The sequence below is a fragment of the Artibeus jamaicensis genome, unplaced genomic scaffold (genome assembly GCF_021234435.1).
Source record: "Artibeus jamaicensis isolate MK-2021 breed Jamaican fruit bat unplaced genomic scaffold, CSHL_Jam_final contig_464, whole genome shotgun sequence".
Lineage (NCBI taxonomy): Eukaryota > Metazoa > Chordata > Mammalia > Chiroptera > Phyllostomidae > Artibeus > Artibeus jamaicensis.
In genome coordinates this window covers 7,494,944-7,508,720 of record NW_026521842.1, presented here as the reverse complement: position 1 = coordinate 7,508,720, position 13,777 = coordinate 7,494,944, and positions in this window count along the sequence as shown.

The window sequence follows — 13,777 nt, the reverse complement described above, 5'->3', positions numbered from 1 at the left end:
AAGGAAGATGAATTGGAAAAAAACCCACAACACAAAATCAATGTAATTTCCCACCTCTTTAGATAGATACTAAAGTGTTGAGCCAGGTTGTCAAGCAAGCTCTGCTTGAATATCTTCCCTGATAGATTGACTGGGAGCTCATAGCTCAGAAGGCATCTTAATTATTATTAAGCTTTGTACCTTTAGCCAAACTTATTTCGTATGGCTTCACTCATGAGGAGCAACACAGAATGTCCTCTTGTTTTGTTGTGATGCTCCCTCAGACTTGCAGGTGGTTATTTTATCCCCTGGTCTCGTTCTTAGGCCAACCTTACCACGCCCTTTAATCATTTTGTTCATAACATGATTTTCACCATTGTAGGGCCCTTGACACTTGATTTTGGGTGTGGGTTGCCTGGTCTAGCTTCTTCGGAATAGAACTGGATTCCCCTTTCCTTTTCCAAGTCTCTGATAATACAGTTTGGTATTGTTTTAGTTTGATAGCCACATCTTAATGTTGGTTCAGACTGTGCTTGTGGTCAGTTGATGCCACTTGGCCTATTTAAGTATACAACTGTTTTCTCCCCTCTACCCCTGCCATATACCTATGCATTTGATTCTTAAAATTGGCATATGGCACTTTATTTTTATGCTTAATATATATGGTTTTGAATTCTGACCTGCCATTCAAATCTGTTAAACTCTTATAAAATCCTGATTTTTTCATCTAATGTATTAGTTTTTCTGTCAGCTGCAGCTTTAAGTAGGTTTTCCATGTTTCATAAGTGTTACACAGTATTCTTTTTAAAAAGTATGCAGCCCTGACTGGTGTGGCTCAGTGGGTTGGGCGTAGTCCCACACACAAAAGGTTGCTGGCTTGATTCCATTCAGGACACATGCCTGGGTTGCAGGCCAAGTCCCAAGTTGGGAGTATGCAAGAGGGAACTGGTGGATGTTTCTCCTGCACATCGAGGTTTCTCTCCCGGTCTTACTTCTTCCCTTCCCCTCCATCTAAAAAAAATATAAATAAATGAAATCTGAAAAAAAAAAAGCATGCAGTTTGTAGTGAGACAAATTTTAGTTTTTAATTCCAGCTTTGTGTACCTCCCATCTGATGTGGCATGCTATTTAAACTTCCCAAGCTCAGTCTGCTTATAATAAAAATGAAGATAATAATAATTTCTACCTTTTAGGTTTGTTGTGAGCATTCACAATAATGTAAGTGCCTATTGCATAGTAGAGGATGGTGGTGATGATGATGATGATATTAATATTAATAAATGTTTTTATTGACATTGACTCAGAATAAATTCTCTTATTTTCTTTCTCCTTATCTGGGTCAGAGTTGATATTTTGGATGGGGCCAAGGACAGAGCCATGTAACCTCTAGAGACCATTCTCCAGGTTAACATACATTAGATAAATATTTTAAGCCATAAGTATTTATTGAGCACAACTGCATTTTAGTACTATTCTAGTGATTAGGGTCATATTGGTAAAACAGATAACAGAGTCTCTGCCCTTACACAGTGGACATTCAAATGTGTAGGGCTACTACATAATGCAGGGGTAACATTCACATAGAATTTGTCGGCTCTGCAAGAGGAGACATAAATACAGACAGAAACAGAGAGACAGATCCACAGACACATACACATATGCATCTCATAATGCATATAATACAATGTCAGATTGTGGTAGCTAGAATATAGAATATCAGATATTATATAATATTGGATAGTGACAAAAACTGTATAGAAAACCAAAATAAGGTGCTCAGAGTATGATGGGGGCAAATGCTGTCTTATATCAGGTGGTTAGAGAAGATCTCTCTAAGGAGGTGACACTGGGGAGAGTCCTGATGACTTATGCAACTCTCTGAAGAGAAGGATATAGTCGGAAGGATGTTGATTTATAAATTGAAGCATTTTTGAGATGAATGGTCAGTCAGGCATTTGTTCTCTTAAAAACACTGTCTTACCCATCAAATCCCAAGAATAAGAGACTTTGTAAATCTGCTTGCCCTAATTAATATAAATGACAGATGGATTTGAATTTGTTTGGAAGCTATGGGGAGGCACAGGATTTGTATTTCCTTGTCCATAACAAGGTTTTGCTCTAGCTGGTGTTTCCCCCTGAGCAAATGTGCAACTTCATGGAGTGTAAAGCAAAAAGAACTCTATCAGATAGGTGTAGTGTCTAAACCAACCTTGGTGACCCATGGGGTAATAGGAGCCTGCAGGTTGCCCTCCTAGCCTTCACTGTGTGCATGGTGTCCCCACTTTCACCAGTCCTTAAACCTATAAAAAGAGTGAATCTGTCCTGGTTCCTAGTGATCACCACTTCCTTTTCTAAGGGCACGCAAATCATCCATCTGATCACTTTAGAATATTACCATGTTGCAAAATCAAGCTTGTTGATTTGTAGATCGTGGAATATTTTTTCCCATGTTGAAAAATTGGAATACTATTTTTCCACCTTTATTGTACCAGTACCTTTTCTATTCTCCAGGATCCCTTAAAGATTACTGACAGTTACTCTTAGATTATATCTGCAAAGTCTCTCCATACTCTGGGATATAATTTGTTTAGGCCTGGAGACTCGAATTCATTTTAAAACAGTGAGATGGTCTCCTGCTATCACCTTACTTATCTCATACTTCAGTTCCTTCTAAACTATATTTATTCAACCCTTCTGAGCTTAAAGATCATTCTCCTTGATAAAGAAGATAGAAATACAACAGACATTGAGATATATTATTTTCTTTCTGTTATTTGTTAATGTCAGAACAAATGTTAATACCATCTGCCCCAAGCAGAAAACATGCTTTTTAGGTTCATCTTTTTCACTTTGATTGAAGATGATAAGGGTTGTGTGTGTGTTTTTTTCTGAGTTTGTGGATGAAAGGCTGAAGCATATTTCACTACAGCACATTACGGTTATTAACCCTCCTATCATGTTCTTTCAGTTCAATATTCCATGCACATTCTCTTTTGTTTTCACATGCAGTCATGAGCCAGGGCCCTGGAACCACACAGTCCAAGGGTAGATTCTGACTGTTTCATTTTTTTATAGCACTGACATTATGGACAGGTTAGTTAACCTCTCTGAACCCAAATCGCCTCATCTGTAAAATGGAGATAATAATGCTTACTTCCTGGAATTTGAGAGTAAGTGATTTAATACACATAAAGGGCTTGGATTAATGTTTGGCATGTAGTAAGTACTTTTCACCACCACCACCATCACCACCACCATCATTTCTAATTTATTCATCTTTCAAATATATTTGGAAAGTCTGACCTCATCAGAGAGCTTCCAGGTTAGCCACAATTTATCTTGGTTAGGGCACATTCAGTCCAGTTGTTTGTATCTTGTGTGTATCTCTGTGTACCTAGTCCTAAATAGTGAGAATTGATCTAAATAATGATGACATGAGGCTTTTAAAGATCATGAATCAACAGAGAAAGATGAAATTACATTTGGAGTGTATATGGCTACAGCAAAGTAAATGGATGCATCTTAATACAGACTGTCATTTGAGTCTGGTTTGAAATACAAAAAGAATTTACTTTTTCATCAGAGAACCCAGATAATCCCTTTCCAAGTCTTCTAGCTTAGTTTGAATGCTAAAGGAAAACTTTTCTGGGTTCTAGATGAGGCCCAACAAATCTATAACACCTTAAGGGGATCCTAAAATATTGTTTCACAATGATATGAAAAGGTAAACTTGGAATCATCAAGGGAAGCCTGAGCCTATCATACCTTTATACTATATTAGGACCGTTAGTGGAACCTGTGATAGAATTTGATTGGTTGCTGCGTGGAGGGATTCTCCATCCCTCTGCCTTTATGATGAGTTTCCTTTGGCATAACAATGATCACATTTATGGCTTTCTCTGACTGGAGACAGAACTAAATTTACTTAACTCAGACCTTTGTTTCTTAGAGCTCTCCTTTCTATAGGACACTGACACATTGGAAACTTACAGAAGGGGACAATGCCTACAGCAATGTAGTGATGCCTGTGATTGGTGGGTTCATCTGCCTAATTGAAAAGCAGTATTAGCATGTCCATTTGTGCTCAAGACTCAAGTAAGATTCTCAAATCAGTTTCATCAAAAATAATGCAGCTGGTATTTTGATCTCTATTTTTCTGTCTCCTGTGTCTTGATTATTAAGGAGAGGGATATTATTTATTGGCCCCTCAAATTTCAAATGATGCAAATAATAAGAGTGAATGTAAGCATTATTTATTAGCTTTTTTCTTTACTTACAAGCAAGACAGTCTTTAGGCCACCTGTGCAAAAATGACCTGTTTGACTTCCTTCTAGGAAAACCTGCCCTTATTTCCCCCTTTCATCAGAGTTAAATAAACAAATAAATCTAGAAACCCATGATTAAAAAGGAGCTATTGTTAGCACCTAGACATAGGAAAAAGCTAGATTAGGTAATTGGAAAATGACTTTCAGGGGTAGGATGGGAGGCTTAAAAAAAAAAAAAAAGAATAGTAGGTCAAAGAGTATCCTGTCCTGGGAAAAAGGAAAAGTTTCAGCAGGATCAAGAGCAAAGATCATGTGGATACACAGAAGCTAAGATGATAAATTTCTTAAAATTATTTCCTGGTACAACAATTCATGCAGTAACTAGATACATTTTTGGCCCCCCTTCCCTCTTTAAAAAGTACATACCAAATTTAATCTTTGCCAAGCTAGAGAGAGCTGAAGAGTAGACTGGTGGGTGGAAAGAAAGTAAAAGGCAGCCTGGATATACAGGAGATGGGGTAGGGATACAAAGAACCTAAGAAGTAGGACCAGGTTTGAATACTGGTTGATGAATATGATACGAACAGATTGACCAGAAGAGAAGACCCTGGATATGCTACATAGGACATTCTAGGAGTAGAAGGCAATGAACAGAGGGAAAATTAGTGTTCTGAAAGTGAAGAACCAAAAAGTACTCTGGTGAACCACAACGTTAATACCAGGAAAGTCTGAGGGCAGTAAGTATTCTTTGGGATTGGATGGGAGATTGGTTTTTCCAGGTACTGGATACCAGAGTTGAATCTAATTCCAAAATGAAATATTTATTGATCAATTGCTGCATGCATGTCACTATTCTGGAAACTGGTGAAAGAATGATGAGCCAACATGATCTAATTCTTGCTCTCATGAGGCTTACAGTCTAGTGGGAAGTAGAGTCAATGGAAAAGAAAAAGTCACAAGTGCTGCATGGTACAGGGTGCTATGGCAACACAGAGGCTGTACCTGACCCTGTAGCTGCTCCAGAGGAAGTTCCATCTAAACTGAGACCTGAAGGATACGTCACAGTTAGGCAATCAGGGAAGAGCATTGAGGGCAGTGTGAGTTGGCGAGTGGGCAAGAAAGAGCTTCATATTCAGGCATTCAGAAACCTGCAAGTGGGTTAATACCATACTTTGGGCACTTTTTACAGGCATGCACTTTGCAGAAAAAATTAAAGTGGGCCTTGGCAAGATCACCAGGTAGAGAATGTCCCTTGATGTCTGTTCCTTGGTGTCTAAGGGATAGGGCAATAAAAAGTGGCAGTTAGGTGGTCTCCAGGTGAGTAGAGTGGGTGTTGTGAGATTCTCTGGATGCTGAGGCATTGGGCAGAGGGAAAGCATGCTGCTGGGTCTAGAAGGAAAGAAAAAAAACTGCATAGGAAAGTGAACCTTGTGGATGGCAAGGAAAAAAAAGAATTTAGTCTTCTATGTTACATTTTAATAATAGTCTTTTGTAACTGCATAATGAAATTTGTGAACAAAAGTTCATTTCCAGAAGAATAATCTCTAACTGATATGCCTCAGTAGGATTTGGCCAAGTTTTAATTTTAGTTTGAATAAATAATGCAGGATTCTAGGCTGGGTAAGATAAAAGGAAATCTCTGTATTTTCATCTCTCCATGATGGAAATAATAACTACTTTATTTCAAAACAAGTTTCCAATTAGTTTCTGTGAAATATTATTATCCCCTTTTTCCAGATACCGTAGCTCATTTTGAAACTTAATTTTGATACTATATAAACATTTCTGAAACTTACTCTACAGCAATGACAGTTATATTTGGAGGGAGGAATGCTGTTAGGCTATAACTATATTATTTGGGACTATCTTAAATAATAGTAAAAATAATAAAAGAGAATTAATCAAAGTATAATCTTATTTCATGTCTGTTCATGACCTGGCATGAACTTATCTTCACCCTAGAGTACAGATCAAGGCCACTTCTTCCAAAGTTGTTCAATGATCTTTATTTTTCTTCAAGACTAGTTATGCTTCACTTAAGGTTATAGATCACCTTGTCCCATTTAAAGAGGTGATCTTATTTAAATAATTAATGTACTCATTCAATAAACACAATTAAGCACCAATTGTGTTCCAGGCCCTGGGCTGGATGCTGGGGTTTATGTGGTGAATGAGATAAATGTGACCTTTGACTTTGAGGCACTTACAGTCTATGGGTACTTGAGAAATTCTGAGCACTCTCTGGGACAGGTTCCTCCAGCCAAGTTTTCCCCTAGGCCCCACAGAAGTAAAGTAACACATTTTAATTCATATTTTAAGTTAGGACCTGACCATTATCTGTGAATCACTCTAAATGGGTAAACTGAGGCACAGTTATTCAGGCTCAAACCATTAGTATTAAGTGGTGATTTCAGTTGAAAGGTTGGTCTCCTGATGAGTTCTTTATTCTCCAGACCCCATAAACTCACTTTTCTACAATTGCAGTACACTGTTTGCTCTGTTTTTCTTCCTTCAATGCAGAAAAGCACACTGGCGATGCTATTTTTCAGATGAAGAAAATAAGACAGGGGAGTTTACCCAAGGCCACTTATCACTTTTATGGAGGAGCCAGAATCACAACTCCTACCCTTTGAGTTTCCAGGCTGTTGCCTAGCTACCAAATCTCCTTGTCTCTTCTATCGTACAGCAGTTGAGCAGGCACTTAATAATCATAACTGATGGTGCTGGCTAAAAGGGAGAGCTCAGAGTGATTCTGGGGAATTTGTTTTCACATACCAATGAATTTTATTGTCCCTGTGGTCAATAATGTATATCCATTTGTTTTAGATAGCATCCCTGTCTTGATGCACCATCAAGCTTTCTTATCTACATTGATGGTTTCTCTGTTTCTCAACTATTCTTTCTAGGGGAATCCAGTTGTTATTTACAGGTATTATACATTTAAAAAAAACAATGTTTGTCCTAGGGCTTCTTGAAGAAGAGTCTTACTACAGCATTTTTAAGAAATAAAAAGCAATTCATTGTAAATTAAATAAATTCCACTAGAAAGTAACATTTCTGCTTCCTAAAATATTAACTTCATCAATTAATTGATTAATAATGTTAAAAATATCTGAGCATCTATTTGTTCCAGACTCTAATAGGAATAAAAAGATAAATTAGTTTATCCTTTCAATTATGATTTATTGAGTACTCAGCGCATGCCAGATATGGTGCTGATGCCGGGGTTTCCGTAGTTCTCCTCATGTTGCTTCTAGTTCTGAAATGATCTGAAATGATCACTCAAGTAGACAATTGCAACTTTCATATAAGTTGCTTCTCAAAAGAGAAGCACATAGAGTTGTGAGTGCCCATTATGCTGGCTTTGGCACAGTCAGGGAAGGCTTCCCAGAAAGTAATGCATGAGTTAAGTTTTGATTAAAAAGTAGAGGGAACTAGACAAAGAGGGAAGGAAAGAACATTGCAGGCAAAGGAAACAACATGTTCAAAGGCCTTTTGGTGAGTGGGAACTTATAGAGTCCAGGAGCTATAGGATTACCATGGTTTGAAGTCAAAACATGAGAGGAAGCTGGAGAGGAACCTGAAGAGAAGAGGACCAAGGCCAGACCATGCTTTAGTGTAAGACACCTGTATAGTACCATTTCAAAATCTCAGTCTGATGCCAACCAAGGCTAAAGTGGACTGTGCTATACCAGCTCCCACTGATTCTGTTCTGGCCTCATCCAAATTGTGCTTCTCTGGTCTTCAGTCCTAGGGCCTTTGCAGGAGACCACTGGCAGTCACATATGAGCAACACAGAAGTGCCAGGGAGTTACCATCCACAGGGCAACTCTCAACCATTGGAAGATGAAAGTCAATTGGTGAATGCCTCTCCCCTTTGTTTCTGGGGGAGAATTTTGAAATATATTCCCCACAATCCTTCAGAAGTTTCCCATGGGATTGATCATAATTGCTCACAGTATTGGTCAAATTGCTCATTCTTTTCCTCCTTCTCTGTTTCACTCACTTTCCCTAATCCATGACTATTGCTCTCTGGGGCCATTTCCCAAATGAAAGTGTATACAGGCAAGACTTTGTGTCCCACTGTTTTTTGGGGAAGCCAGGTAGAGAGAGGTGCCATGTTAAAAAGTTTGGAATTTTGTCTTGTAAAGGCAGTGAATAATAGCCTCTTTTAGATAAGATGGTGAAATTAGCATTGTAGCTCTTCAGAGAGATAATTTTGGCTGCAGTATGGAGAACAGACTAGAGGAAGACAAAGGATAGGTGATAGTAGAACAGTCGGCTATAGCAGTCTAGACAAAACATAATTGGAATAGAATGGGAACAATAAAGGGAGAGTAATAGATTTGAGAAACACTTAGGACCTCTAATTGACAGGACTTGGTGACAGATTGGATATGTCTGGTGAAGAAGGAGGAGGTATTTGAAATGATCTACATATCTGACTTTCTTAGCTGGATAGATGATGATATTGTTCACTTATTTGGAGGGACTTTGGAAGATAAGGTGTAGGGGAGGGAATATCAGTTAAAGTTCTTTATGATCTAAGTGACAGAAAACCTAATATAAACAGACTTACACAAGAAGAGAATTAGTTGACCAATATAACTGGAAAAAAAAGGTAATCTGAGTTATTTAGGGCCTAAACAGCATGACAAGGGTCAGTTTCTTGGCTCTGATTTTCTTGGGTACCTTTGGCCACTTAGGCAAGCAAGATGAACATGTACACTAAGTGAACACTGACTACAGGAATAAGGATTTCCTCTCCAGGAGCCTCAGCTAAAGCATCACTGTTGCTCATTTGTTATGATTGGATTACATGCCCGCAGTATAAGAGACACCTTTCCCAGGGGGATGGGTTATGCAAATTGCTTTAGGTTAATTACTTTATACTCCTAAAGTTGTAAATGAACATGGGGTCAGCCTCACAGAGACCAGATTAGACAAGACTGTGAGGGGATTAGACAGGGACGAAGGCCTTAAAGGAAAGTAGAGTTATTACTGTTTTAAGAAGGGAGAAATGAGTGCTGAGAGGGTCACCAAAACTTCTCATTACCAGGAAGAAAGTTCTTGAGTTTTGTTTTGAATATGTGTTTGAGGTGGCTTTAAGACATTCAAGAGATGATGGATGCATGGGCTAGGCTTAATCTCAGAGGAGACTTCTGGGAATCATAGGGAGTAATTTGCATAAAGGTAGCCATTAGACTGAAGGAACTGATGAAGTCAGCCAGGGAAAGGAGTATACACTGAGGAAAGAAGAGAACCAGAGACCAAGTGTGGACAGATTCCAACACTGAGTTGGAATTCTTCTAAATAAAGAAGAATTAACCTTAAAATAGAAGGAGCAGCTAGAGAGGTAGGAAGAAATCCTGGAAAACTCATTCTTTTTTCTTCTTCTTCTTTCTTTTTTTAGATTTTATTTATTTATCGTTAGAGGGGAAGGAGAGAGGGAGAGAAACATCAGTGTATGGTTGCCTTTCGTGCGTCTCCTGCTGGGAACTGGCCTGCAGGGAACTGGCCTGCAACCCAGACATGTGCCCTGACTGGGAATCGAACCCCGATCCCTTAGTTTGCAGGCCCGCACTCAATCCACTAAACTATACCAGCCAGGACACTGTTCATATTTTTTATCTTCTTTTTATTAGATAACTCCCTTTAACATTTGATATAATAAGGGCTTGCTGATGGTTAACTCCTTTAACTTGACCTTATCTGAGAAGCACTTGATCTACCCTTCCATTCTAAATGAAAGCTTTGCTGGATAGAGCAATCTTGGATGTAGGTCTTTGGATTTCATGGCTTGGAATACTTTTTTCCAGCCCCTTCTTGCCTGTAAGGTCTCTTTTGAGAAATCAGCTGACAGTCTGATGGGAACTCCTTAGTAGGTGACTGTGCCCTTATGTCTTGCTGCTTCTAGGATTCTCTCCTTCATTTTCATCTTGGCTAATATAATTATGATGTGCCTTGGTGTGTTCCTCCTTGGGTCTAACTTCTTTGGGGCTCTCTGAGCTTCCTGGACTTCCTGGAAGTCTATTTCCTTTGCCAGATTGGGGAAGTTCTCCTTTATTATTTGTTCAAATAAGTTTTCCACTTGTTGCTCTTCCTCTTCCCTTTCTGGTACCCCTATAATTCAGATGTTGGAATGTTTAAAGATGTCCTGGCAGTTCCTAAGCCTCTTCTCATTTTTTTGAATTCTTGTTTCTTCATTCTTTTCTGTTTGGTTGTTTCTTTCTTTCTTCTTGGTTCACTCCATTGATTTGAGTCCCAGTTTTCTTCCCATCACTATTGGTTTCCTGTACATTTTCCTTCATTTCACTTAGTGTAGCTTTCATATTTTCATTTAATTTGTGACCCAAATCAGCCAATTCTGTGAGCATCTTGGTCACCAGTGCTTTGAACTGTGCATCTGATAGGTTGGCTATCTCTTGGTTGCTTAGATGTATTGGCTCTGGGGCTTTGATCTGTTTTTCTGTTTGGGCCATTTTTTTTTTTCAGTCTTGTCACTCCCATTACATAGTGAGGAGTGGAGCCTTAGGTGTTCACCAGGGTGGGGTAACCTATGTGGCTGGGTTGTGACACTGTATGCAGGGGTGGGGTCAGAGAGGGAACAATGGCACTTGCTCCACTCTCGTATTTCAGTCCCTTCCGCAGCTTCCCACAAGCAAATTGGGCCCTTCTGGTGCTGATTCCCAGGTGGGTGGGCTTGTGTACATTCTAAGACCCTGTGGGTGTCTCCAACAAACTCTCCTGTGAGGCTGGGAGTCTGTCCCCGCACCTCAACCCCCTCAAGTGTTTTCAATCGGTGCTTTTAAGCTTTATTTCCTAGTGCTGGGGCTCTGGGTTGCCTGGTCTGTCTCGCTCCCTATTTTTGCCTGGTTTATCTGCACGCAAATGTGTGCCCACAGTCAGCCAGGGGCCTTGCACGCCTCACTGGGTCTTCCCATTGCCACTCCTTGCCCGGGGTCTGCCAACCACTGCTATTTTTGCCACAACCCCTCTCTGCTGGCTTCCCACTCTGTCCTCTTACAGGTCTGGATGAATGGTTGTTGGACTTCCGTACAGTTCAATTTTTTGGTCAGATCTGGTTGTTTTTTCATTTCTAAATTTTTGTTGTCCTTAATTTTGGTTGTTTAGGGAGGCACAGTGTATCTACCTATGCCTCCATCTTGGCCATAAGGAAAACTCATTTCTAAACAATAAAATATAACACACAATAGCTGCCTCCTTAGGGTTCATAGTCTAGTAACTGGACTTGAGACCAAAAGTTATGGTAATGTAGAAAACTTCAATCCCACCAGTTAAGGGTATTAGAAGTATAACCCCCTAGCAACATCCAGGGAGCACAAAGAGGAGAATGGCTAGTTGTTTTGGGGGAGAGAAAGGAATCATGTGGGAAATGTCTTGAAAGATGAACTAAGTTTTGCCAGTTAGAGAAGGAAAAAGTTCCAAGTTTAAGTTGAACGTACATAGGAGATTCAGGAAGGATTCAGAACTAAGGGAGGGTAACCTAAATTATAAGAACTTTAAGAAACAGGCAAGAACTGGATAAGGGTATGTTGGCTAAGGGGAAAGGCTTGAGGTACCATGTAGATCACATTTGTGGGTGGTTATTTATCTTAGAGCTTGGCTGTATTGCTTCATCACTTAACTAACCAACTTGACTGACCTTTTTCCTGGATTGGCTGGTTGCCTGACATAGATATTTTTTCTTCTTTTCTTTTTGGTATTAGAAAGACTAACTCTAAATCTAAAAGGTTTTTTTAAGGTGGATATTGACTATATTTCAAAAAAGGCAATTTAAGTTAGACATTAGAAAGTGTTTTTGTATCAGCAACATTTATTTCTCTTATCTGCATCAGGTTCCAACTTACAGGCTCAGTTAGACAATGATAATAACAGTCTAAAAAAGAAAGGCTGTACAATAAACAAGTGAAGAAGAAATCAGAAATAAATAAAATTGGTAAGTTTTTAAATTTTTTTGGAGGGGATTGTCAAGGAAGTTACATCTGAAGCAATCACCAAAACAGTTCCAACTAGCTAGGGACATGCTGGAGGAATTACCATTTAGGATTCTGATTAGCCAGAAGACAGGGATAGGACTCACTGTCCAGCCATTTCTGACACAGGGTAGCTGTGAGTGGCAGAATAATGAATGGCTCCTGAAAGATGTTCACATCCTAAGACTTCTGGTCAAGACAGTGGCAGCACAGGCAGACATGGCTTACCTGTTCACACAACCACATCAAAATTACAACTAAAATATAGAACAGCTATCATTCAGAACCATCAGAAATTGAGTTGATGGAAGCCAACTATGGAATAAAAGAAACCACATCCATCCAGACTGGTAGGAAGGATACTCATGCATAGGCTGATCCCTCTGCTACACATGGTGGCTAAAAATTCAGGAGCGATTATCTCAGCAGTGAGGAGTCCCAGCCCCACACCAGGCCCTTCACCCAAGGGTACCAGGGCCAGGAAGATAAGTCACTTTCTAGCTGCAACTTCTAGCTGCAAAAACCAGTGGGGATTAGGTTGGTGGAAGATATGGCTTGAGCCCCAAGCAGTTACTTTTAAAGAACACACACATGGTTTCTCATCTACTCAGATTTACTCCCTCTGAGCTCCAGCACCACGGTGGTAGCTTGAGGGGAATCAGTGGCACACTGGGAAAGACTGAAGTGTCTGGCATCAGGGTGAGTGGGGGCCATTGTTTGTTTTCAGAGCCCCTTCCCCCATAGAGCCAAAGAGACAGCAAGCTATGCCATATCTGAGACTCCATCAACTTGGCTAACACTGTTTGACCCACCTTGGAGGTTTCCAGAGGCTCCACCCCATCTAATTTACCAATCCACCCAAGCTGCTTTTCCATATGAATGGCTGGTCTTGACTCATATTGTGCAACTTCCTAAATCCTCTCGGAAAAGCAACAGTTGACCTCTGGGAGCCCCAGGCCCAGCACTAGCAGCAGCCAAGCCTAGATTCACAGCTTGGCTTTGCCTGGGAACCTCCACACCCAGCACAAGTAACAGCCATCTCAAATTGCTTTATAGTTCAGGCAGGGTGGCCCCAGGCAAAACACAGGTAGTGGCTACCTTGGCCTGCACCACCCTGGAAACTCCAGGGCCAGCACACCCAGCGGACAGCTACAGACCACATTAGAGCACCACCACCCTGCCCCTGCACAGCTGATCTACCACAGAGGAGGGGGTTGGTGGTAAGTGGTCACAGCCAATCCTCGCAGTTGACTGGCCTGAGTAAATCCCTCCCATTGATCTTTCAACAGCAACAAAGGCTCAAGTGCAAGAGGAGGGGTACTAGGCCCATGTAGAGGTCATGCCTCAAGTACCTATCTTGGGTAACGGGAGTCTGTGCCACTGGACCCTATAGCACACAGTAGGCCACACTGTCAAGGCACGGAGTCAAAGCAGCTCTACCTAATATATAAACACAGGCAGGATGCCAAAATGAGGAGACAAAGAAACATGGCCCAAATGAAAGAACAGCTCAATATACCAGAAAAAGAGCTAAAC